At 42.8% G+C, this 26,754-nt stretch overlaps 1 protein-coding gene across 3 annotated transcripts in view; it reads right to left on the reverse strand.

Annotated features, from left to right (window-relative positions):
* Window positions 1-26,754, reverse strand: part of SAMD4A (sterile alpha motif domain containing 4A) — a 228,648-nt gene that overhangs the window by 132,079 nt on the left and 69,815 nt on the right. The gene's annotated exons all lie outside the window — the stretch shown is intronic.

Here is a 26,754-nt window from a genome sequence, read left to right on the forward strand (position 1 = left end):
CTGCTCCCCACAAGGGGATACTCCTCAGTATTAGGGGAACCTTTCTCTTTGCACACTGAAGTGACTTTGTGACAAAACTTTATGCTGGGGCAAATGGACCTCCAGAAAAGCAGATGGTTGAGTGGCAACTGCCTGGGCTGGCTTATGTCCCTGGCCCATTACTCTCTGGGACAAGCTACCCTACCTAGTTTCTCAGAGGACTCTTGGTTTCATCAATTCAAATATGGAGAAAATAAAAATAATGCCTACTTTCCACGTTCCTATGAGGATGAAAGGAAATAAGGCAAGTTGTGAACAACACAGCACCGTAGAAAGAAGGCTTTAGGTATCATTGATGTCCGGGAGGTTAGATACATCAAGCCCCTGGAACAAGAGAATGACGAGAGACAAAAGGCCCTTTTTTTGTTTTGTTTTTTGCTTTTTTTTTTTTTTTTTTTGAGATGGAGTCTCGCTCTGTTGCCAAGTTGGAGTGCAGTGGTGCCATCTCAGCTCACTGCAACCTCCGCCTCCGGGTTCAAGCGATTCTCCTGCCTCCGCCTCCTGAGTAGCTGGGATTTCAGGCATGCGCCACCATGCCCAGGTAATCAAAAGGTCTGTTTGACTTCTCCCTCACCACCCAGCACCAAGCCCCGCTGACCTGCAGTGAGGACATCAGGCCATAGGCCACCAAAACTCTGTCTCCGCGTGTGCCATTGTACAGAGTTCTGAGGTTGGTCAGGTAATGTTGCAGCACGGGTAGTTTCCAAACTAAATTTCCAGAGTTCAGAGACATCCCACACTCTAACAGCTGGACTCCTTGGCCTTTTTCCCCTCATTTTTAGGTTTCACATTATGCCTCATGACTATCAGCACCCGAGGTTGGGGAGGAGGGATATTCATCTACCTTTGTTCCCCCAAAGCACCAAGTAGAATAACCACAGTAAATATTTGCTGAAGAATGAGACACAGGATGAGGAGTCATCTGATGACTGATTATTCATGCTCCAGGTAAAAGAAGGTTATATAAGAGCAATAAACAATCAAAATCCCTCAGAAACCAAAAACGAAAAACCCACACTGCGAAACCAAACAAACCAAAGAGAGAGAGAGAGACGGACATGTGCGTGCGCGCACACACATGCACACACAGCACACACACAGAGACAGAGCTCTGATAAGAATGAATGGATGCCACCAAGGGAAGATGGCATATCTCTCAGGAACTGTTACACTGAGTCCCCAACTATGACATATTTCAAATGCATTCCACACCCACAGAGATTTTGATCTCATCAGTCCTCATGCAGCCGAGCAGGGCCCAGGATAGCCGGGTAACCCCAGTGTGTTGAACACATGTTAGCCTGTGTCTGGGCATAAAAAAGGCTGGGAGAAACCTCTGTAAGGGACCAAGAAAACACATATCCTTTTAATATTACCAACAGTCAGAAACAGGATGTAGTACTGGATTCCAGGTTTTGTCTATTTCCTTCCTTGCCTGATTTCTTCCTTATGACGTCAAGCTCTGAAGTGTCCTGTGAGCCAGGCATTCTTGGTTTACAGGGGTGCAAACTGAGTCTCAGAGAGGCCAAGTGACTTGGCCAGGTTATCCTGCCTAAGTACAAGCCTGGCCCTGATTCCTCTGCCCCCCACAAAGGGTGGAGAAGGTGCCGAGCCAGGGGCATGCTTGAATCCTCAGCCTGACTTCTAATGAGTGACAATAATAATATGAGGCTATGCAAGAGCGTCAAGAGTAAGGACGTTAGGATGGGATATGAGTAGAGAGGCTTGGAGGAACACTGGGGAGATGGAGTGACCCTCATTTGGAGACTGAGTGGACACAGTACTCGGAGAAGTTCCAAGGTGCTCAGCCAGAGTGACTGTGGGAATAGCCCAAGTGGCACAGAGAAGTCAATGAAGTGGCTGAGTAAGGAAGAGGCTCTTGTACAGGTTGACTGTGATGAGGCCAGAGGGCTACTCGGAGCAGGATGTCAGACAAGCTTTTGGACATACAGGTCCCAAAGGATGGGATATACTCCAAAGGGTGACATACATCCCCCTTAGGATGGGGGCCTAGCTAGAGGTGGGACTCAGTGGTCATTTGTTCAGAAAAGAAGGTCAAAATTTTGAGGCTGACTGAGGCACTGCAGGAGAATATAGCACAGCACCTGTCTCACAAGGGGGTCACTGAGCCAGCGTGAGGAGGTCTGGGTGGTCTGATACCTTGGCCTAACACAATTATTTGGAAAGCCAAATAGTTACATTCTCTTTCTATTTTTTGAGACAAGGTCCTGCTCTGTCACTCAGGCTGGAGTGCAGTGGCACGATCTTGGCTCAATGCAACCTCCACCTCCTGGGTTCAAGCAATTCTCATGTCTCAGCCTCCCGAGTAGCTGGGATTACGGACACCCGACACCACACCTGGCTAATTTTTATATTTTTTTTTCTTTTGTGGAGACAGGGTTTTACCATGTTGGCCAGGCCCGTCTCAAACTCCTGCCCTCAAGTGATTCGCCTGCCTCGGCTTCCCAAAGTGTTGGAATTACAGGCGTCAGCCACCACACCCGGCCACATTCTCTTTTAAAACTTCTCTAACATCTACTTCATGGAGTTCAATTCATGAATATTCTTGACTACAAGGTCCTAGAACCTAAAGTTGAGCTGCTCTGTGGCTGTTAAAGGTATTTTTACACCTCCAGCACCTCAGCTCCTGGGATGGATGGGATCTCACAAACAAGTAGTCTTTAGACTATCCAGGCCCAACAAATGCAAAGTAGAACCCAAGGAGGCCAGTCTCACCTCCAGGGGATTAGTGGAAGGGTGACTGGCTCTTCATTGGCTGATGTGGACAGCCCCTATATTAGAATCTTAATTTCCACTTACACAGCACAGCTGACCCCTAGAAAGGAGACTGCTGGTCATTTTACATGGACCACATCACTGCAGAAGACTGGAGAGATGTCCACACCTCAAGCAGAAAACCCAACACAGTCTTGACAACAGGCTGCAATACTCTTTAGTAGAAAACTGTGACTGCAAAGCTGGAAACAGTCAGTGCTTCTAGCCTACTACCTCTTCTCTTCTCAGAAACTTAGCATCTCTGACTTCTCATCTGGTGATGAACAACAACAACAACAAAAAACTAAACAGCCCAATTACATCATTAATTCTAGCTGTCCTGGAAAGTGAGACAGGAGTCAAGGAAGAAACACCTGTCCTTGAAGAGATGGGAAGGCAATGGAGCTTTAAGGAAAAATTCTTCGATGTAGGAATTGACAGTGTCACTTACAGAAGGAAAGTTTCAGCTGACTATCATTTTAAATTTCTCATTATGCCACAGATAGGTGGTAGGTGGATTAATTTGCTTCAGTGGCCAAGGTACCTGGAATATTTTACAGTAGAATATTTTAATGGCCAATATTAACTGTAATTTATCACTGCAAGTTTAGTGAGGAAATTGAAAAATGATATTACAGGTGTTAGACATATCTACAGATAAGATGGAATGCATGCCTTCCTATAAAAGGCATCCTGAGTACCAGTCAATTTGCCATTGGCTTCCACTGTAAAATAGTTGTTAAGTTTCTCCGGCGGGGTGGAGGGGGGAAATTAAAAAAAAAAAAAAAAATCACGTCAGTGGTTTCTTTGCCCTATAGGTTTGGCAAAATATGAGAAATCACATAAAAAGCTAGTTTTGTGGCTCACACCTGTAATCCCAGCATTTTGGGAGGCCATGGTGGGCGGATCACAAGGTCAGGAGATCAAGACCATCCTGTCTCCACTAAAAATACAAAAAATTAGCAGGGTGTGGTGGCTGGTGCCTGTAGTCCCAGCTGCTTGGGAGGCTGAGGCAGGAGAATGGCGTGAACCCGGGAGGTGGAGCTTGCAGTGAGCCGAGATCGTGCCACTGCACTCCAGCCTGGACAACACAGTGAGACTCCATCTCAAAAAACAAACAAACAAAAAAACTAGTTTCAGAATCAGCTTTACTATTATTTGTGCAGCTTATTATTTTAAAGAACACCTGTGTAAGTATCTCGGCATCTCTCAGTATCTGGCAGACAGGTTGGTACTTGGTATATCAAGAGCCATGGGGCTTCTCTTGCCACTACAAAATAAGTAAAAGTTCAAACTCAAGGGGTAAAGGCCAAAAAAGGTGGTGACCTAGAAAGAGAAGCTGACATGGGTCCACATACCATGACTAGAAGCCTCTCCAAAGATGTGAGGTGGAGAGAGAAACCTCTGATGGTTTCAGATCAGAGCATCTCTCCATATGTCGACAAGGAATAGTCAACTGTAAATGTAATCATTAAAGAACAATCTAGACAGAGTGACGCAGTTGGAAAATCCACTGAAACAATGAAGAATAACAAATGGAAACCATAGGTTAGTGGAGAGTGAATTCTACAATAAGGAAAGTTAAAGGGTAAGACTCAAACCAATTCTGCCTGTCTGATTTGTGTTCGTTTTTCTATATCCACCACAAAACTAGCTTCCTTGGTAATATTAATAATAATATTAAATATTAATATTATGTGTTAATATTTAATATTTATTGCCATTATATGCCAAACACTCTTTAAAGCACTTTCCATGTATTAACTCCTTTCCTCACCAAAACAAACCTATGAGGCAAATATTATTATCCCCATTTACAGATGATAAAATGGTGGCACAGAGTGGTGAAATAAGTTGCCCAATACCACAAAACTAGTAAGAGGCAAGGCTTGAATTTGTATCCAAGCATTCTGACTCCCGGATCTATATTCTTAACCACTATGTTTTAATGTCTTTCAACAAAGAGAAAACAATGTCAAAGAAGTAGAATGGGCTCTTCCTTAACTTAACTGGAATAAACTCAGTCAACCAATTGCCATTGCACTGATTCTGTGTTCTTCAAGGAAAGTGTGCACCATAACCACTGCCCTCGCATCCACTCCCTATTCCCAGCTGTGGGAAGGACATGGGATTGGAGGCAGACTGATCCATCAGTGTGGTCTCTGAAAAAGTCTATCTTTCATCCACAAAATAATGAGCTGATATTTTCGTTTATGGGGTAGCCTCCTGTGAGCTTGGATGTGTAAGTATTTCTAGGTCATCCATAAAATACGTGATAAAAATCCAGCTTCAGATCTGCACAGCTGAGGCTCAGATCCTAGTCTCCCATGAAAAATGCCAAGGAAGAGCTGTGTCCCTTGAAATCCAACCAGAAATGGTCAAGCAGCCTAATTAATGTCTCTGCTATATGGACCATCTAAGAGAATAAAAATCAACACCATTTCCTGAGCACTGATGACATATGAGCCAGGCACTGATGGGCTGTCATGCCCTCTTCCTCATGCACACTGCTCCTGGAGAGGGGCAGGGATGCACCAACCACGGAGTGAAGGCTGGTGGTTCCCAAGTATCACTGCTTCTGTGATAGAACTTTTGCTGACCTGTGGCTAAATAGGAAAAATCTGGATAACACAGTACAAGTTTTTCCTGAAGCTACATGTGTACAGGATAGAGGACTAGCCTTCATTCTGAGATGTTATTCTTCCTACTTCTGATGCTGAAGTGCCTGTTCTTTCATGAAAGGACTGTAACATTACATGACAATTTCAACATTGCTGTTTTTAATATCCTTACTTCTCAAGATCAAAGCTAAACACTATGTTAAACCTCCTCCATTAGAAACAATTTTATTTTTAAAGGTTAAATCAAAAAATCCTAGTGTGGGGTCACTGGCCCAGGGGGTTGCTATGCTAGATTTTTCCTGAGCTCAACCAGGGAGGGAGTTTCCCCAAACAAAAAGAGAACCCTAACAGCCTGAATGTACTCTGTGCTGCTGCTGTCTTCCTTGATAAGCTCCCATCTGACCTCCAGTCACTCCCACAGTCCCCAGTGGCTACTACCAGTAGGAATTCCCTGTCCTTCCTGGCCAAGCTGACATGCTGGGCAGAGTTCAGGACACAGCTTTAAATGTGGTTTCCTGATTAAAAGGGAGACTCCAGTTAGACAGGAAGGAGCTCAAGCTTGGGTATTATATGTCATAGTCATCTACCGGTTCTGAGGAATGAATACGTCAACTGAAATGACTTGGAGCAAAACATAATTCCTGAGAAAATCCCTGACAGCCCAGCCAGAGACGCTTACCATTGGACTCCTTCGTTTGTGTCTTCTTTTGGCAATAAAGCGACACGCTGAAGACTCAGTTACTCTAAAATACTTTTATACTGAACGGTATTTGCAAGGACAAACGGTGGTTGGAAGAAATGAACACTAGGAAGCACCAGATGCAACATCTGTAAGACTCCCTGGCTAAGACAGAGGGTAGTAAGAGGAGAACCGCACAGTGGGAGGGGGAAGATGTGGTGGCTGACTTGGTCCTGCCACTCCATTGCCTTAGAATCCTAGGGGACGTCATTTTCAGGTCTTCTGCTTCCTCGCCTACAAAATAAGATGGCTGGTCATGCAAAAATCCTAAAATTCTGATCCAATTATTGCCTTGAGAGAATCACAGGCTACTTTCATGTGTCAAGAAGGATGGTGAAAAATAATATTAAGAGAGGCCAGGTGTGGTGGCTCACGCGTATAATCCCACAACTTTGGGAGGTTGAGGTGGGTGGATCACTTGAGGTCAGGAGTTCAAGACCCACCTGGCCAACATTGTGAAATCTTGTCTTTACTAAAAATACAAAAATTAGCTGAGCGTCAGGACGCATGCCTGTAATCCCAGCTACTCGGGAAGCTGAGGCAGAAGAATTGCTTGAACCCGGGAGGCGGAGGTTGCAGTGAGCAGAGATCATCACGCCACTGCACTCCACCCTGGGTGACAGGGCGAGACTCTGCCTCAAAATAATAATAATAATAATAATAATAATACTATTAAGAGGAAGTCTTGAGAGCAAAGTTGAAAGTTCCTCAGAGGCCTCAAGGCCCTGCCTAGACATGAGTGAAAAACAGCTGAGCCCTGGAAACATCTCCAGGGGGGTTCTCTGCAGGGTGAGCTTCCTAACAGAGTGCGGAAATGAAGAACTGGGCCTACACTGCTGAGAGCAAGGAAGAGAAGGTAAGAGGGAAAGAAGGAAACAGGAGAGAAAGAAATGTAGAAAAAGCAAAGGCCAAAAATAAGTGGGATCTGACAAGCAGCAGGGAGCATGTGAGAGGGCATGAATGAAGACAGGGCTACGTAAGGTTCATAGCAGACGGCTGGAGAGGCGGGGAGGAAAGAGAAGGCTCACAGAGGGAACGAGCAGACGAACAGAGAAAGAGCAAAAATGGAAGAAGAAAAGAGAATCAAGATTCTCATTTCAAATAGAAACAGGATTACTTAACTCTCCCAATATCCATTCACCAAAACAGTTACCAAATGCGAGGTCTCGTGGCATCCTGCCAGCTGTGTCTCCATGAAGAGTCCGAGATTAAGTAGAGAAAACCCACACTCTTTAAGAGAACAATGTAGTACCATTTTCTGCTGTGTGAAAGCAGATGCAACCCATCTGCACGCAGATACGAAAGGAAAAAAACTGCACAAAGGGTCCGTAACCTTTAAAAAAAAAATGATTCTGGGCTAGGCTATCCAGAAATAGAACATTTTGATTACAAAATAAAAACTAGGTCAATAAGATAATGGACATGATTTAAATGAAAATCACAGTATTTGTAATGGGCTAAAAATGGTATCAATGTTACTGCAGAGAAGGAATATAATTAAATGTATTTTTAAACAGCAGCTCCCCGCCCCAGTCCTACAAGTCCCAGGCCAGCCACCAGTATTCCTCCATCTCATCGGAGAGGAATGTGCTGGCATGCCGCAAGTTGGTCTGAAGAATGCGGAGTTTCCGTACTACTTCAGAAGATCCCAAATGACACTGGTTAGCTACATTCTTTCACTTTTAGATCACTGTTATTCATTTATAAAGCAAAGGAATGGAAAGGTTAGGGATTTGACCATATAAATCTCTTTTTACCATTTTTACTATATGGCCAGGAAACACACAAATGCAGCTATAACTGCCATGATTCCCAGGCTATTGAAACAAAAGATTTTGGGAGAATTCTAGATGATTATGTGGGGTGGATGTAGACAGATCCTAAAAGGCTTTAAGTACAGGCTAGGAATTAAGATAAAGGGTAGAAGTGCAAGGTTCTGGTGTGCTTTCTACAGCCTGTGGTCTGATCTGGAGAAACCTAACTCTTGAGTGTAATTCACTTCTAAATCCTCCCTTGGAAAAGAGGAGCAAAAAGGAGCAAGATAAATTACACCTAAAGGATACGGTTCCGGATGCTTTACAATTACCAAAGTAGGTACAAGAAAGTTGCCATAGCATTTCCTCAAATGTCTATATAAGAGTCATAGCCAAGGAGTCTATGAAACATCAATGGCCCTTCCAAATTTGGGATGCCTTTGGGGGCAAATGGAAATAGTGAGACATTATCTACGATGAGTATATCACTACTTTGGCTCATATATATTATTCCTTTATTAGAGGAAATTGCATTGACATTTATACCCCAAAAATCTCAAATAAAATATGCACATGATTACATATAAATATTAATCATTCAAGAGATTATTCTAAAAATCTCTTGTGGATAATGCGTATTTACTAGTAAGTTCTGGAAATGAATTAACTCTTTAATATGTTTAAATTCCAACATATGACCCATTAGTTGCAAAGCATTCATTCATCCATAGAAAGTATAAGTTTACCTCCCATGAAGCAAATCTGTTAAACGACAACAGAACTTGTCAAACAAAAGAGAAGCAGGAGACTTACTCACTGTATGAAATCACTAATGTCATGCTGAACTCCCTAAGTGCAATTAAGTGTGTTTGTGTAATATCATTAAGTTAGTGCCCACATCACCTCCTCTTTACTTGGTGCATTACAATAAAAGGTATTTCAATAAACAGCAAGTTGACAGACACCATAACCATGGGTTCCTTCTGTGACTTAAGGAGCACCAAACCCCTGGAATTCTGAGTGAAGTAAAAAAAGTCACTACAATAGGTCTTGAGGAATTCTAAACCAAGAAAAAGGCCAAAGGGTTCAGGATCATCTGAGCTCCTCCTAACATTTTCAGACCATGCTTATTTACAGTTCCTCACTATCACCAGGGTATCTAAACTATGAAGTGAAAATAGTGAAGAAATGTGTGGCAAGGGTCACTGCAGATTGGGGAACCTCTGCGAGTATCTAGAAAGCGAAGTGCTCAGTTTTCTGAAGAAAAGCATTCAGTTGATATATATTTTTAAAACTCTGACCTTCCACGACCTGAGTTTGGAGACCTCGGTAGGGATGAAAGAAAATAACTAAAAGGTCAAGCAAGTAAAGAACACTGAAAGAATGTTCAGTGCAAGCATACAACGCGGGGCACGCCTCTGTTCCGTGAGTCTGGTGGGAAAAAATAGATTATTTATAGGGAAAGGGAAACAAGATGACAGAATAAGCTCTTGACAAAGAGGAGAAAAGCTTATGTTGGGAACATCTGGGTGGGAGGGAAAGGCATTGGAGTCATTTGCACTGTCACGGGATGGAACTGGTCTAGCAGTGACTTTGGCATATTTTGGCTTCTCAGCAGGGAAGAACCAGTTGGGGGCTGGGGAAACCAGTGTTTTTTGGAGAAAGAGAAACAGCTGTTTAAGCACGAGTGTCGGAAGGAAGTCCTGTTCCCTACTGCCAACCCACGAGGCATGACCACAATCCAGTCACAGGAGCTGCTATAACAAGACGACAAGGAGGCAAGACTGAGCCACTATTGATTAATGCCTGTTGATCTTCAACAATGGGCCATTCCAACAAATGCAAGAAAGGAAAAATCACTAGCCAATAACATGGGGATCCTCTCCTATAAACAGCAAGGAATCCCATGGAAGGAATTCTAATTTTATCCATTTAAGCAACTATTGGTTACTCATGCAGGTTCAGAAACAGAGGGGACTATGAGTTGATAAATGATGTAAAGGTTTATCAACTATATGTAAATCCTCTATCTCAAGTCTTTTATCAGAATTGCTAACAAGTTGTGAGTCTGATTTAATTTCTTTCATTCACTTCCTTTCTGTTGACTTTGGCAGGTAAGGATCAGTGAATTAGAGGAGGTAAGTGGAATTCAAGAGAATACTCTCTGGAATATGTATTCCCTTAGAGTTCTTCAAAAGCCCTTATCTTGCCCTAGTGGTAGATCATAAGTCAGTAACAGTAACAGAAAATCTTGTTTTTTTAAAACTAAACATTCCAATGCCTAAAAGTCTAAACAGACGAAGAACAAATGCCAAATAAACCAAGATGTGCCATTTTAATGGGAAAAATATGAAATATGACATGTAAATAGAAATCCCACATTTATAAAAGCAGGCAAATGATAATGTGTGACAAATACTTACAGGCAAATGAGAAAAAGTAGAAAAAGTTCCTCCTTCTAAAATAATCTTTTTACAGCATACAATTCTCTTAAATTCTGACACTTATGCCTGCTTGAAAAAACAATTTCAGTCAACACTTCCCACTCTGTTATTCAACCCCAAGGAATGCAATTTTTCTTAAATGGTCCCAAAATACGTTCATGCACAAGAAGCAGGCATCAATTGACTTGCAACATGACAAAGTCATCCTACAGGTTGACTTCTACCCAGTTGCTATGTCATCAGGTACTAAACCTCAAATTCTCTGTGGCCCACTCCTTCTCTCCTTCTCCTTCCTTTGAGGACTATCACAAAGCCTCTAAGTGCGGGATTCTTTGCAGTGATCACCACCCCACACTATGCACATCCCTTCGAAAGACAGCTTTGCAGCTTCAACGACAGTATAGCAGAATGGCGTGTTCCTCTCCTGGGTCAACTCCTCCATTCCACAACAGGATCCTGCAACTTCCCACTCCCTAAAATCTCCATCTCACTCTTGAATACTTTTGTCATTTAGCTTCTCTTTCTCTTCTGGCTCCTTCCTTCCTTTAAAAACCTTAATAAGTCACAACTCACCAAATCATGAGACAACTCCAGGATCACATGCTCAAATCTTACTTGACAGCCTCACTAGGCCATCTAAAGGGCATGTCTAGCTTATGTCCAAAACTTGATCTTGTTTGGAAACCTGATACTCATTCAGTGTTCCCATCTCAATCAATGATACCACTCAAATGGCTCAGGACAAAACTTTGGAATCATCCTCAATTCCCCTCTTTCTCTCACACCACACATCTCATTCAACAACAAATTCAGGCGACTCTGCTTTCACAATTTATCCAGAATCCAACCACTTGTCTCCACAGCTGCCACTGCTATCCTGTCTGAGCCACCACCTCTCCCACCTGGCATACTGAAACAACCTAAATGAACTCCCACCTCCTCTCTTACTCTTTCATTACTCTCTGTGCCGCATTCAGAGGGGTCATTTTCAAAGGTCTACAAAGCTCTTTCATTTGCCTTCTCAATTTTTCCAAAGGCTTCCCATCACATCTAGAACATAACCCAAAGTTTTACATGACCCACACAGTTCCTAGAAGCCCCAGAGCCTACAAGGTCATCTCCAACTTCATTTCCTACCACACTCTGCCTTGTTCAATCCATTCCAGTCACATTGACTTTCTTACTATTTTTCAAACACACAACTCTGAATATCATTGGTGCACATGAATTAAATACTACCTCTCTGCAAACATTAAATTGATCCATCTACCAACCTGCTTCTCTGATACAGCCTCAGGATACACATTCTGTCTACAAGGTGTCTCAAGCTAGATGTTCCTATGCCAGCACAAATCAGACAATGCAAAAAGGAGCTGCTCCCCCATCAGGAGGCTGGAAGCCTTGAAGTAGCTGCCAACCTTCACTGTACTTCAACCCACAATAAGTTGGCTGCCAAATCCTCCCGGGTTCCCCAGCGCGAAGTCTCATTTTGCCCTTTCCTCTTCCTTCCTCTATTCAGAGTCCTGTGCTTATCCTGGTCATCTCCTCACTGAAACCCCACACCTCTTCCAGTTGCCCTTAGTTTCCTCCTACGGCTATAACAAGTATCCTTCCAGAAGTCTCACAAAAGATTCTGTCTATATCCGTGTTCAGGTGCCAGGGAGTCAGCCTCCATTCCCCTCCCACTTAATCCTCCTATTGTCTTCTACTGTCCACATGTGGCTACTGCAATTAATTAAAAATCCAGTTCCTCAGCTGCACTAAGCATATTTTGAGTGCTCAAGGGCCATAAGTGGCTGGTGGTCACCCTACTGAACAGTGCAGCTGCAGGGCATTCCACTTTAATGCATTTATCCCCCATACGTTTATCAACTCAACATTTTATACATTTATCAACCCAACACTTTTATCAACAGTGCAGCTGTAGGGCACAGGAAGTTCTACTGGATAGTACAGAACCTATCCCCTCTGGCAAACCTATTCAAGTCCCACAACAAAATCTTTGAGAATAGATCCCATACCCAATCAGCCCTTTGAACCTGATTTTTTACTAAGACCTCATGTTTCAATTTTAAGGAGGTCCTAAAATGTTCCTCCCTGAGATCCGTCCAATTTTAAAGGAAAGGTATATTACACACCCATCTCCCTTTCCCTCATAAACATGACTTCCCTTTCATAAAACTTCTCTTCTATGCAGAGTAAATATTTACATATTAATAGTCAATGTATACCTTTTCCAATTCTACTCAGCTGTTATGTGTGAGTACATAGTAAATGTGCTCAACATGTTGACTATTTTAGACGGAATGGTTTTGGGGGCAGAATCAATATTGAATGGTGCCAAGCACAGAAAGCTCTTTAAAAAGTGTGTTTTCATAAGGGTGATGACATAGTGGGGAAGCAGTTAGACTTTGGAGTTACCCAGGTCTAGAACTGTTCTGCCACTTACTAGCCAGGGACCTTGGACAAGTTATTTAATTCCTCATCATCCTCAGTTTAAGTATTGGTAAAAGAGAAAATGGTAACTGTCCTCCTTATAGAGAAGTGACAATCAAACGTGATCATGCCTGCAAATCATAATGACCACTCATTAATATTAGTTGATGATAATAATGTATCAATCATTTAAAATCATTATAAACAAGATAAACTTAAATAATACTTGTGGAAGTTAAAAGCAACATGAAAAGATATCCCAAATGTAAGTACTTGTCTTATAGAATCAAATGAATGTCTTCAGATACAATGTAACAGATATTACTTAAATATCAAACCTTGGAAAATAGGTATCAAAGTAACATAAATTTGAACATTTCCATTCTGTTTCTTGTATAAAAGCTGCATTGAGTTTCCAGTCTTTTGGAAAATTTGTCTCAGGGATAGTGGAACTTTGCTTGGCAGGTTGAATAAGTTTCCATTAGTTAAATGCAAGCAGGATGATTTCATTTTAAAAGTGAAATGTGAAAGTGGTTAAACAGGCAGGATACAACTAATCATACTAGTCTTTTTAAAAATTTGAAAAACAAAACAAGAAGATGTCTAATTCAAAGCACATGTGGGCATTATTTTGCATTAGTGCTTAAAGGCCCATTCTCCCAGTGTACTGATAAAATAGGCACAAACAGTCCACGCATTTGGAGCATGAGATCTTTCTCCCTACCTTCAATAGCTGAAATTCAGAAGTGGCTACACGGACTCAAAAGCCAAAGCCAGTACTTAATTCTGCCTAACTGGCCATGCATTTTTCTCTTGCTATGGCTTCTAAATGGGCCAGTGGTTCTTAATGTGTGCACCGTGGATCAATAGCAGCAGTATCTACCTGGGAACTTGCAAATGCTTGGACCTCCCAATCTACTGCATCAGAAACTCGGAGGGTGGGGCCCACCAATGTGTTTGAACAATCCCTACAGATGTTCTGGTGCCAGAGCATGGGAAGTACACCTGGGCTGCATTTATGCCCTCTGTTTGGGGGCAGCTTCCGCAGAGAAGCCATTAGGACTCTTCTTAGGTAGTAATGAGAAAGCTTCCACTGGCTCTCATTCGCACTGACACATAATATGGACTCAGCCTTCCTCACTATAACTCAGTTCTCTGATATGAAAATTAATGGAATCACTTATAATGTTCAGCAGCGCCTAGGAAGTAGGGCCTCTGTGACAAACCTGGGCCATGTGGAGAAAGCAAACCCTAATTAATTCATTTTGTCAATCACAAAGAAAACTGGCCAAAGAAAACTCCTGGCCCAAAATCGTATGGTTTAATTTCTTCGCCTCTGTAGGAAGAGTTATTGATCTACAATGAGAGATGGAATAACTACATAAAAGATGGAGTATCGCAGTTAGTTTAGGAAAGCCTCTAACACTTCCTTTCTTGAAAAAAAAAAATTTTGCAAAGCAAAAGAATCACAGAATTATATAACAAATTCCCACTGACTATATAAAAAACGACAAGGAAAGACATACAGGCAACCCTCTTCAGATGTTTTTCAAGACATAACATTTCTTAACAGTCAAAACTCAGAGGGAAACAGAGAAGTATTCTGGATCTCAAAACGTGAATAATCACGCAAAATGACTTATAAGCAACAATGCCTTAAATGACTTTTGTTGTCATGTTTTAAAAGATCCAAAACAAAATGAAAGCTCATTTTAATATTTTGATGCTTCCATAATGTTGACAGTTATATTTTCACAATTCAAATATATTCTCCAGCAGAGTGCCTTATTCATTTTTTAGTGGAAGGAAATAAAATTCAATATGCATAAATTTAAGGTCTTATGCTTTTTAAAAAACAGGCTTTGAAGTATTTTTTAAACAAGCATCCGTCACATATTTTTGTAATTAAGATAATTTAGAGAAACGAACAGTCTTTCATAAATTAATGTAAAAGATACTGCATAGTTATATATGGCTCCAATTTCTGAAAGGAGAACCTTAACAGTAGTTATGTCTGAACAGTGGGATAGAGATAGGCATGGTAGAGAAGTAAGACTACTTTTAAAAAGTAGTTTTTTGTAGAGATAGGATCTTACCCTGTTGTCCAGGCTGGTTTCAAACTCCTGGGCTCAAGCAGTCCTCCTGCCTCAACCTCCCAAAGTCCTGGGATTATAGGCATGAGCCACTGTGCCTGGCCAAACTTTACCTTTTTCACTTTAAGTCCTTGGGTCCTATTCAAATTTATTTTTGTACATATTTTGTATAATTTTAAAAACTACATCAGTTAGAAATAAGTTAAACATAATAAATCCATATTATTACACCATCAACCTTTGGTACACATTACGCTGAATGTCACTTAAAGACTTCAGGTTGCCATTTCAGATAACTTTTTTTTTTTTTTTTTTTTTAACAGTTTGAGTACACTATCACCAGATACTAGTAGATTCTCATCTGGTAGTGGTAGAAGTTAGCCACATTGCAAATGAAGAAATGGAGGCCCAGAGAGATTAAGGGATCTTCCCACACCATGCAGTTTACTGATACTGAAGGCAAGGCTTGCCCTCAGTCCTTTGACGTCTCAATTTATGCTTTTTAAAAATATCATATCATGTTGCCGTCACATGTCCTGCAACACCACTTACGTTTAAGATCTGAATCATACTTACTAACTTACTACAGGTTTTACAAAAACATAACTCCATTAGAATTAAAGCTGAACACTAGAATCAAACCCTTCCCTTACCAAGGGCCATGTAGAGGCTCCGCACAGAGGCAGTGATGGAAGGGTCTTGGACTTGGGACTTTCTACCTGAATCTGACTCCTCTGATTACTAACTGTGTGACTAATTGCGTGTGGCCTCTTTATGTCTTCTTTTCTCACCTGTGCTGTGGCGATTAAAAACATCTGCCTACTTACTAGTGTTGTGAAGGTGAAATGAACTAATTTCTGTCAAGTACATAGCCAGGTGCCTGGTACACAACAAGTGCCCAATAAAAGTCAGCTATTACCCATCAACATTTAAATTAATAAACTAGGTGCAATTTAGAATCTCTCTCATTTCTATTTTAAATCTATTACAAGTATGGTATTTAACCCCCAAATTTGATGAGAAGTGCCCATCTTTGAGAAGATTTACATTTACCACAAGTTAGTAACCTTAGACAAGATACACCTTTCTGTCCCATTCTCCTTAGCAGTAAGGGCTGAGATGCTCAGATTCAAGAAATGTGTGTGAAAACGCTGGAAAATGGCAGAGTTACCTAAACAAAAGGTAGACTTTGTTTTTAGCTTACCCTGAATCACAGCCGGTAGTCAAGAGGCCTTCTCAGTGGTTTGCCCTGAAATTTCCAGATCACCCAAATGACCTTTGACTGTTTCTCCCAGGTGTCCGCAAAGAGCATTTGTTCTACCAAGTCCCTCCTGGACCTCCAGTCTTCCCTACCAGTGTGAAGCCCTTCTCCCCCGCCTGCCCTATAGTAGAGCCCCTCTTTTCTTCTTTCTTTGGTGGAAAGGCGTCTCTTCTGCAGGCTGAAAGCACACATAGAAAACCTGTGACTAATTTCTTTTCAAATCTGAAGGCAGTCTTCCACTATTCTCCTCAGGCAGGGAGAGGTAAGTCGAATCCCTGTGACTTCCTTAACAAAAACATTCTTTGAAGGCACAAACAGAATAAGCAATAACTGACAATTTAAACATACCTAGAATACTTTACCACACATATTTCTTGAGTGTCTTATAACATCGGCAAAACTTCAAAGAGCATACCAACTCTTGCCTACCGGCTTAAATGGAAATATCTAGGCCCATTGTTGAGGCATTTCCGGGATATTTAAAAATGTTTACTGGAACTGTTAACAACCACCTATTGAGAGCGGGCTGCTGTGAATCTCCCGGCCTAGGAGACCTCCTAGCTCGAGGCTGGTACTTCCATAAAAGGACTGACATTTGCCAATGTGGTTTAGCGACAAAGTCAAAAGAACAGCTTTGGATTTTTGAAACCGAAGCATCAAAGATGGGAGGTATGCATTTGCTGTCACCAACAACTGGGTGGAGGAGAAGCTTCCCAGGCAGTTTGTTTGTATTGAGTTAGGCCCATCATGAGGCTACTCAGTGAGCTCCATATCAGGGAAGACCATTCTGAAAGGTATATGCTTTTTCTGTCCCCCTCAGAGTTCTTTTTCAAACCAAGATGTTTTTGAAGAGAAGTAAATCGAGTAAACAGCAGATGGCGTGCTTGAAGTCAGGTTCTAACTTCCCAGCCCCTGCCTGTTGTCTTAAAGACTTTCCCCCTCGTTCCTTGTTGATTCAACTCTTTATTCTTATTGAATATCTGCTTTTCTATCCAAATGTTAGAGGAAGCAAAGACGGAGCTGAATCAGCAAATTGCCTTGAGACCTTTGAGGAAAGGGAGTTTGTTTCCCACAAAGTCCAGGGCTTTCCAAGCACCATTACCCCACATATTGGGCTCACTGCTGAGTTCTCTGTCATCCAGGGGTTCTGGTGAACCAGGAACACTGTGTAACACAGCTCTCAGCGTTTATAAATGTTCACAGGCTGATCACACCGTGTTCACGCTTGCAGGGTCTGCAGGTTGGGTTATAGCAGACTTGCTTCCTCTTGACTAAGAACGCTTTTCTCTTCGTCTGACTCTCTATCCCTTCTGCTTCCCCCAATCCCCTCAACCTGATACCAGGAAGCTGGATCATCCACTCAACAGGATCTTTCATTCCTGTTATCTCAGTGATGAACACAGTACCAGGCACATAGCTGGTACTGAATGAATCTCCATAAATCAGTAAATGAATGGGTAAATGAATTGATAAATGAACTCAGTGCCCACTGCTATCCAAACCACATTAAAAGGCAAGGATTTGCCTGGAGATTTGAGGGCAGAGTCAGGGACAACAAGTTGCAGGTCAGGATGAATTCAAAATAATTCTATGGAGAGTCGATAGCAGCAGTTTACTTCAGGTTTGCAACACCAGCTTCCACTTTTGTGTCTCCTCTACCCACCCACCAATTCCCAGAGTATACATTGTAACCCTTCATTGAACAAAGTCCCCTTCAGTGAACACAGTAGTCCATGCTCCCCTAGGACCACTTTCCCAGTCTAGAGAAAGCCTCCTCCATATTATCATGACCTCAGTCTCCCGCCCTCAGTGAGATGTCAGGAAAGAAATCCAGTAAATCAGTTCAAGCCATCATGCTAGTACATGACTAGATATAAGCATTTTAGTGAGAGACTTAGAACTAATATCTACCTTCCAAGAACTTAAAACTTACTGACTTCTGGCCCAGCATAGTGGCTCACGCCTGTAATCCCAGTGCTTTGGGAGGCCGAGACAGGTAGATCACTTGAGGTCAGGAGTTCAAGACCAGCCTGGCCAACATAGTGAAACCCAGTCTCTACTAAAAATACAAAAATTAGCTGGGCGTGGGGGCGTGCACCTGTAATCCCAGCTACTCAGGAGGCTAAGGTAAGAGAATTGCTTGAACCTTGGAGGTGGAGGTTGCAGTGACCCAAGATTGCACCACTATACTCCAGCCTGGGCAACAGAGCAAGACTCTATCTCAAACAACAACAACCTTACTGACTTCTTGATAAAAGCCTACGTAGAAAATTAAAGGTCACTGATTCTCCACAGAAAAATTGTTCCACATAGAAAAAAACTATACTGGACTTGGAGTCAGAAGACTTGAGTGTGAATATTGGGTTTGCCTCTTAATGGTGGGTTGTCTTAAGCAAAATATGTACTCTCTGGGTCTATAATGCTATCATATGTAAAATGCTCCATGTCTCATATGTTGCTATGTGGACCAAATGTAACAAGGTTTTTAATACTGCTTTGTGAAATCTAATGTAGTGAATGCATGAGTATAGTGAAGCAGTAAAGAAAAAAGACACAAGGAGATTATTCTTTGAGAATCCAGAATTAAGATAGGAGAGGAAATTGGCATCACATTAAATGAGTTTCAGAGAAGACTAGGTTGTGATCTGTAGGGGTAAACACACACTCATAACACCGCAAGTACAGGTGGTCCCTGCTTATAGACCCAACGTATGCCTAGAGATGTTGGTGATGAAGAAGAAACTGATGGTAATGCCTTTACTAAGTGATAACTATGTATCTGGCATTAATCTGAGCACTTTATGTGTATTATCTTGTTCAACCTGACAATAGCCCTGAGAGGTGTGCAATACCATTATCCCCATTTTACAGATGAGAAAACAAGTTAAAGTCTAGAGAGTTCAAGTCATCATTAAGTGGAATTCCCTCTGAGCGCACACTTTTCAACAGACTGCTGAATGAGAGGATAAAAGCATTAAGGAGGAACAGCCGAGCTTTTATTCCACAAGACTGAAAGGGTGAATCGGAGAGAGGTGAAGCTCAAGAGCAGGAGGTGGAATGAAGTTACAGACACTGAGAAGAAACCTGTGAGACTCCTAGTGTGAAAGACCAAAAGGAAACTCTTGATAATGGAAGACAAAACGCAGCCTGTGTGTAAGGGGAAGGCCAGTAGGAAGCAGAGAGAATGTAATTGTTGGGAAATCAGTGGAGATATACCACGGCATTCTCTCTCCCCACGGCCTGCCCCATGCACCAGGCACACTAATCAGCAATGTTCTCATTCTCGGAGGCAGAACCTGCTGCTGTGACAATCGAGGGCTGGAGTGAAGGCATGCTGATGAAGCTGCTGCCATCCCCACAGCCTCGTGCCACCTCTGAGCATTCAGCGCCATTCCCGTGAGCAGTGACAGGCAGAAGCAGCTAAAGCTAGCTGTTACCACCAGACTGCTAATGAAAACCAGAAAGTCTGCAAACAAAACTGCCGGCTTCTCCAGAATCGAACCAGAATGGTATCAATTTGGAAAAGGAGCCCTTTCCACTGGGTACAGGTTTCCCCCGCGGTGAGTCCCATCAACCAAAATGAGATCTATAAATCCTGACAATGTCTCTGCGATTCTGCATTTTTCTTCTTCTAAATCAATAAATAATTGATTCTGTGTCAATAGGGACCTCTTATATCCCAAACACAGATAAGAGATTTTAGAGATAAGCTACAGATCTTCACAGTTACGAAACAGATTTACAAACCCAGAGTAAAACATAGAAATCTTATAGCATGAAACTTCCAGGTACTGTTGGGAGAGAGACATGAGGGGGCTGGGAGTTGAAGGACGAGGGAAAACCATTTCTGGGGAAAGAGTAAAGGCCTGGTTATTGGTTTGGTTTTGTTTTTTCGGAGAAGGCAACAGAAGCTACTCTTCCTTGACTTGCTTGGAGTAACAGACTTGCAGATGGTGATTTGAGGGCACACTGCAAACAAAATTCCAAAGCTATTTTTTTTTAATCAAACATAATTAGCCAATTAAAGCAGACATTTTGGCTAGACATATCCTATTGAAAATAAGCAGAATTACAAGGATTTGGCATTTTAAAAAGGAGTAGTTTGTCAATGGCAGAATGTTAGACTGCTTCTTTATATCCTTGTCTATGAGCCAGACATAGCAGAACTAGTAACTGGTGGCCTGTAGGGGTGTGTGTGTGTGTGTTTCAAGCAACACTGACTTGACATTCAGAACATCTGCTCGAGGTAGGCAAGTAGCAGGCATCCCTAGAAATGAAAGTACAGTGCTATGAGCTGCCATGTTTGAAATCCCGAAGCAAAGGAGAAACACCTTAAAACCCCAGGGTTGAACATGGGATGAAGGCTCCACATAAAAGTGCTGAGAGATTCCGAAGGGAGGCAAAGGGAAATGCTGCCCGCTCTAACAGGCCACCTGGGCTGCCAATGCTGCGTGTGGCCCAGCTGCTGGCGGCTGTGAGGAGTGGCCCCCACTTGTGAGGCTGGTTCCCTTCCTCCTCCCTCCTTTGCCCCCTTCACTCCAACCCTGCTGCCTTAGTTGAGGGAGAACGCTGGGTTAGATGAGGGCAAGGCATTTTAGACAGGGGTGTGAGACACATACAAGAAACAGAGATGCTGAGAAACTTCACCAAGCTCAGTCACCACATTTCTTACATCTCCATGATTGCAGACTAGAAGAGATCATAACAACAGCAGCAGCAGCAACAATAACAGCTGCCGGTTATTTCATGCCCCCATGCAACAGGCACTGTGCTCAGAACTTTACATATAATATTTTATAGATTCTCATATAACTCTGTGATGCAGGTTATTTTCCCCACAACAGAGACGAAGAAATAGAAGCTTGGAGGGATTAAAGTAATTTGCTGGGGTCAATAAGTACCAAATGGCACGGTCCGTGGATCTGCTAAACCATGTCCTTTCTCTCTAGCATGCCAACCTTGCTCAGGCATCTAGTGAGACAAATAAGTTTCTGTGCCCTAAGGTTAATAAACCTAAACTTAGTCAGATTTCAAAAAAAATAATAAATGCCAAGAAGCAAAACCAACCTGTTTAATTTAGGTAGGAAACTCTCTTCAACAACACTATTTAAAATAGTACTAACTGCCAAATGTCCACTCTCTTAGAACATCGGTATACACTGGATCCAGGTAATAAAATGAACTTTTCGATTTCTAGCTATACCAGAAATTATTGTAAATAGTTTCCATGATAAGATAAATTAGTTTGGGTATTACATTATAACTCAGAGTATTCTCTTTCCTGAAACTACATAATAAATGACTGGCTTAATCTCCTAGAGAAATGTCTCTTGTTGCTCAAAAAATAGCAACAGAAACTGTTTTACTTATAGACAAATCTCGTTCCTTGTTGATTCTTGTTTTTAAACTGAGGACTTATAGAGGAAGATGCTTTCAAATTAGGGAATTTAACAAACAGCCTCTTTGATAACTTATCATAACTTCTCTTTCATGTTTATTTTGTTTAAGATGACAATATCCATAATGCTAAAAGTTTACAATATCCACCACTATTCACCCTCAGAATGCCAATATTCTAGAATTCCGTTGCTCTGGCTCAAGGGAAAATATTAATGCACGCAGGGATTTGTATAGGATTGACAGAGCCAACTCAGCATGACAAATGGGGGAAATTCCATGTGCAACATTTATGGGAAACATCAGGTTAGTATGCTGCTAAGACCAGCTGCTCTGTGTGCTGCGGCTCCCCCGTGCAGTCCCCCATGAATCACGCAGCCACACAGTTGCCCTAAGCCTGTGGCATCTACTGAGTGACTCGCTTAAGCAAAGACAAGACTTTTCTTCTGCTCCTGGAGAGTGAGGACTCCATATGTTGTGCCATAATCTCCTTGTAGCAAAAATAGTCATAGAGATTTCTATCACTTATAGGAAGGAAGGATGTACAGGATGGTGACCATTTGGCAAAAAGCTGGCAAGGTTGGGACTCTGTGCAATAATTGACTTACTTTGATGCTGGAGCCCTTCCTTATATACAAGAGCAATGTGTTAGCAGAGAGGCTATGGAGTCTGTGCACAAGTTGTTTATCGGTGTATGAGGCTTTCTTAATAAAAATTTCAAGAATTCAAGAGATCCTGAGTGGCACATGAAACAAAGGAGAAATAAATTTCATCAACTGGGGATTCTAACAGGTCATTTAGGACTGATTTAATGTAACTAGTATCAAAATAGGGTCAGAGGTACATCACTGTGTCACTTAAAATCTACCTTCCACCCCTGCTCATTCCTTTCTGTCTTGTGAGGCCAGACCTGATGGAGGAAGATGCTTTCCTTTCCTTCTGGGGCTGCTGTTGGCAAGCTCTGTGTCCATGAGGCTCTTTCTCAGTATTCCCTGTGCTGACACATGGTGTGGACTCCCAGGTCTCTTCTCCAGATGGAAAGAGGTCAGACTTTTCTTGCTTGGCCTCTCAGACACTTTGGACACATTTCATCACTTTCTCCTTCTTAACACTCCTTCTTCACCTAGCTTCTAGAGCTCTACCCTCTCCTGGCTTTCTGCCAACCTTACTGGTGTCTCCTTCTCATCTCTTCTGCTAATTCCTACTCTTCTTCTTGCCTCTTTTTGGAGATGGAGTTTCGCTCTTGTTGCCCAGGCTGGAGTACAATGGCGTAGTCTCGGCTCACTGCAACCTCCACCTCTGGGTTTCAAGTGATCCTCCTGCCACAGCCACCCAAGTAGCTGGGATTACAGGTGCCTGCCACCATGCCCGACTAACTTTTGTATTTTTAGTAGAGACAAGGTTTCATTATGTTGGCCAGGCTGGTCTCGAACTCCTGACCTCAGGTGATCCACCTGCCTCTGCTTCCCAAAGTGCTGGGATTACAGGCATGAGCCACCAGGCCCAGCCTGTTCTTGCCTCTTAATGTTGAAATGACTCAGTTCTTAGTCTATGTCTCTTCTTTATTTGCCATCACTCCCTTGGTGAGCTCATGCAGTTCCATGCCATATAGTTGGTATTTAAAGTAAACTCCCAAATGTGTGTCTCCCCTCTTGATCAGTCTCTCTTGAATTCCAGACTTATATATCCAACCACCTAGTCAACAATGGGACTTGGAGGTATAATCAATATCTCCATTTCAGCATGTTCTTAACAGAATTCCTGAGCTTCCCCCCCAAGTCCAATGCCCTCCCCATCTCTGTGATGGCATCTCCATCTTTTCAGTTGCCCAGGTCAAAAAGCTTAGGATAATTCCTGACTCCTCTCTTTCTTTCTCACCCTGTATCCAATCTGCCAGGAAATTCTGTTGTCAGGAAATCCACCTTCAAGATGTACCCAAAATATATTCAGAGCATGACCACTTTCACCAGTTACACTGCTGTCAGCTAAGTGTGAGCCACCATCATCTCTTACTCTACCGGCCTTCCAACAGGTCTTCCTGCTTTCCACATCTGCCCTCCTCAAGTTTGTTCTCAACATAGAAGCCAGAGTTCTCTTTTTAAAGTACAAGTCAGATCATGCCACTTTTCTGCTCAAAACCTGTGATGTCTCCAAAATTCATTCCGAGTGTGGAAGCCAAAGGGCTTACACTTAGCCTACAAGGCCCTGCGTGATTCTCAGTGCACGACTCCCCCACCACCACTTACCTCTTGAGGTTTCGCCTCCCACTACCCTTCCTGTTGATCACTCCTCTCCAGTCACACCAGCCTCCTCGTATATCCCAACCTAAGGGCTTTTGTAATGGCTGTTCCCAGTGCATGAAACCTTCCCCTCAAATGCAAATGAAAACTGCCTTCCCTCCCTAACATCTCTTTTCAAATGCCACCTTCTAGCTGGGGCTCACACCACACTATATAAAATCACAACCCCTGGCAAAACTCCAAGCAACCATAGCTTGCCTGACTTTTCATTTTTTCCACAGGACTTATCAGCTGTAACATACTCTGTGATTTACTTATTTTACGCTACGTACTGCTTCTTATTGTCTGTCTCCCCACCTCCCCCCATTAGAATGTAAGCTCCAAGAGGGTAAGGATCTTTGTTTTGTTATTCAATGTGTCCCAAGAGTCTAGACCTGTGTTTGGCACATAGCAGTTGCTTGATAACTATTTCCGGATTGAATAAACGAATGCTGGGCTGTGGTGTGCAAAAATAGGATCACTGAAATTTCAAGTCCTGGTGGTTTAACCTGCAGTTCTGATGTTATTTTTCTCATTTTTTGGATAATTTTTTTTTTTTTTTGAGACGGAGTCTTGCTGTGTTGCCCAGGCTGGAGTGTAGTGGTACAATCTCGGCTCACTGCAACCTCCGCCTCCCGGGTTCAAGCGATTCTCCTGCCTCAGCCTCCCAAGTAGCTGGGATTACAGGTGTGACCCACCACACTCAGCTAATTTTTGTATTTTTAGTAGAGACAGGGTTTCGCCATGTTGGCCAGGCTGGTCTCAAACCCCTGACCTCAGATGGTCTGCCCACCTCGGCCTCCCAAAGTGCTGGGATTACAGGCATGAGTGACCGCACCTGGCCCACTGGATAATTTTTTATTTTATTTTATTATTTTTTGAGATGGAGTTTCACTCTTGTCGTCCAGGCTGGATTGCAATGGCATGATCTCGGCTCACTGCAACCTCTGCCTCCTGGGTTCGAGTGATTCTCCTGCCTCAATCTCCTGAGTAGCTGGGATTACAGGCGCCCACCACCATGCCCAGCTAATTTTTTTGTATTTTTAGTAGAGACGGGGTTTCACCATGTTGGCCAGGCTTGAATTCCAGTCCTCAAGTGATCCACCCGCCTCAGCCTCCCAAAGCACTGTGATTACAAGTGTGAGCCACCGTGCCCAGCCGGATAAGTTTTGAGATTGTTTTATGTCTCACAGGCACTGCTCTTAATTATAAAAGTGACTTGTGAACTATTAAGAAATGAGATTCACTTTTATCTACAAATGTTCTTGAAAAACAAGTTCCTGGGTTCAAAACGATGTAATTGATGTGCCCTGGATGTACAAAAAGACACAGAGACCAAGACCTGCAGATCCCCAAACTTTAGTTCTTGACTTGTGGTTCTGGGAATCAGACCCCAAAGACACATTTTAACTTAAAAGTCTTGCTGATACTGCTAAGTTTATTACAGCATTAGTAGATTTTTAGAATTTATTTTTAACTATATAAATAATGTGTGAGTATATTCACACTATTTCAGAGATGGATGATGGATGATAGATAGATAGATAGATAGATAGATAGATAGATAGATAGATAGATAGATAGGTAGGTTAAGGGGTCCCCAACCCCAAGTAGGCAGATAGATAGATAGATAGATAGATAGATAGATAGATAGATAGATAGATAGATAGATAAAGGGGTGCCCAACCCCTGGGCCACAGACTGGTACTGGTCCACAGCCTGTTAGGAACCTGGCCGCACAGCACTAGGTGAGCGGTGGGCGAGCATTACCACCTGAGCTCTGCCTCCTGTCAAAGCAGCAGTGGCATTAGATTCTCATAGAAGCGCGGACCCTATTGTGAACTGTGCATGTGAGGGATCTAGGTTGTGCACTCCTTATGAGCATCCCCATCCCCACAGCCCCTACCCTGGCCCGTGGAAACTTTGTCTTCCATGAAACCGGTCCCTGATGCCAAAAATGTTGGGGACCGCTGATATAGATCATGTAAAGCTATCCTTGTCAATCACCCAATCCCATTCCCCTTCCAGTGGGTCCTACTTCTATTCATTCACTCATTTTATTCAACAATACTTCCCCCAACTCCCGCCCCACGCCCCCAAGACAGAGTCTTGCTCTGTCGCCCAGGCTGGAGTGCAGTGGCACGATCTGGGCTCACTGCAACCTCTGCCTCCTGGGTTCAAGCAATTGTCCTGCCTCAGCCTCCTGAGTGGCTGGGATTACAGGCATGCACCACCCCTGGCTGACTTTTGTATTTTTAGTAGAGACAGGGTTTCACCATCTTGGCCAGGCTGGTCTCCAACTCCTGACCTCAGATGATCTGCCCAACTCATCCTCCCAAAGTGCTGGAATTACAGGCGTGAGCCACCGCACCGGCTGAATATACATAATTTTATTCAGCAATACTTAGCGACTATCTATTATGTGCCAAATACTCTTCCAAATGCTGAGGATACAGTAATAAGACAGACAAGAAGATCCCGCCTCCAACATTTCCAGTCTTCCCCATCTCAATACGTAATAAAAGCTGATATTTGTTTAGCATGTACCAAGCATTTTACATATGTTAAGTGATATATTCATAACCACCATATGAGAATGTGACATTAGTCTCCTCATTTTATAAAGGATAGTAAAGCAGAGAGAGGAGAGATTATTGCCCAAGGTCGTACCTCTAGTAAATGGCAGAGCCAAGAGGGCACATAGTCCTTGAGTCCTAACTCTCCCTGTCTCCTCCCGCCCCCTCCCCATCCTTTGTATCCATCAGCAAAACCAGCATGCTCCACCTCCTCCATCCCCACTGCCCCCCAGGCACCAGGCTCACTGGCCTGGCACACTGGCACGGCATTAGCTCCTGACCAATCTCCCTGCCTCCCTCTACTTGTCCCCAACTACTCTCTACCCCACATCCAGAGTGA

Source organism: Papio anubis, chromosome 7, assembly GCF_008728515.1.
Source record: "Papio anubis isolate 15944 chromosome 7, Panubis1.0, whole genome shotgun sequence".
Classification (NCBI taxonomy): Eukaryota; Metazoa; Chordata; class Mammalia; order Primates; family Cercopithecidae; genus Papio; species Papio anubis.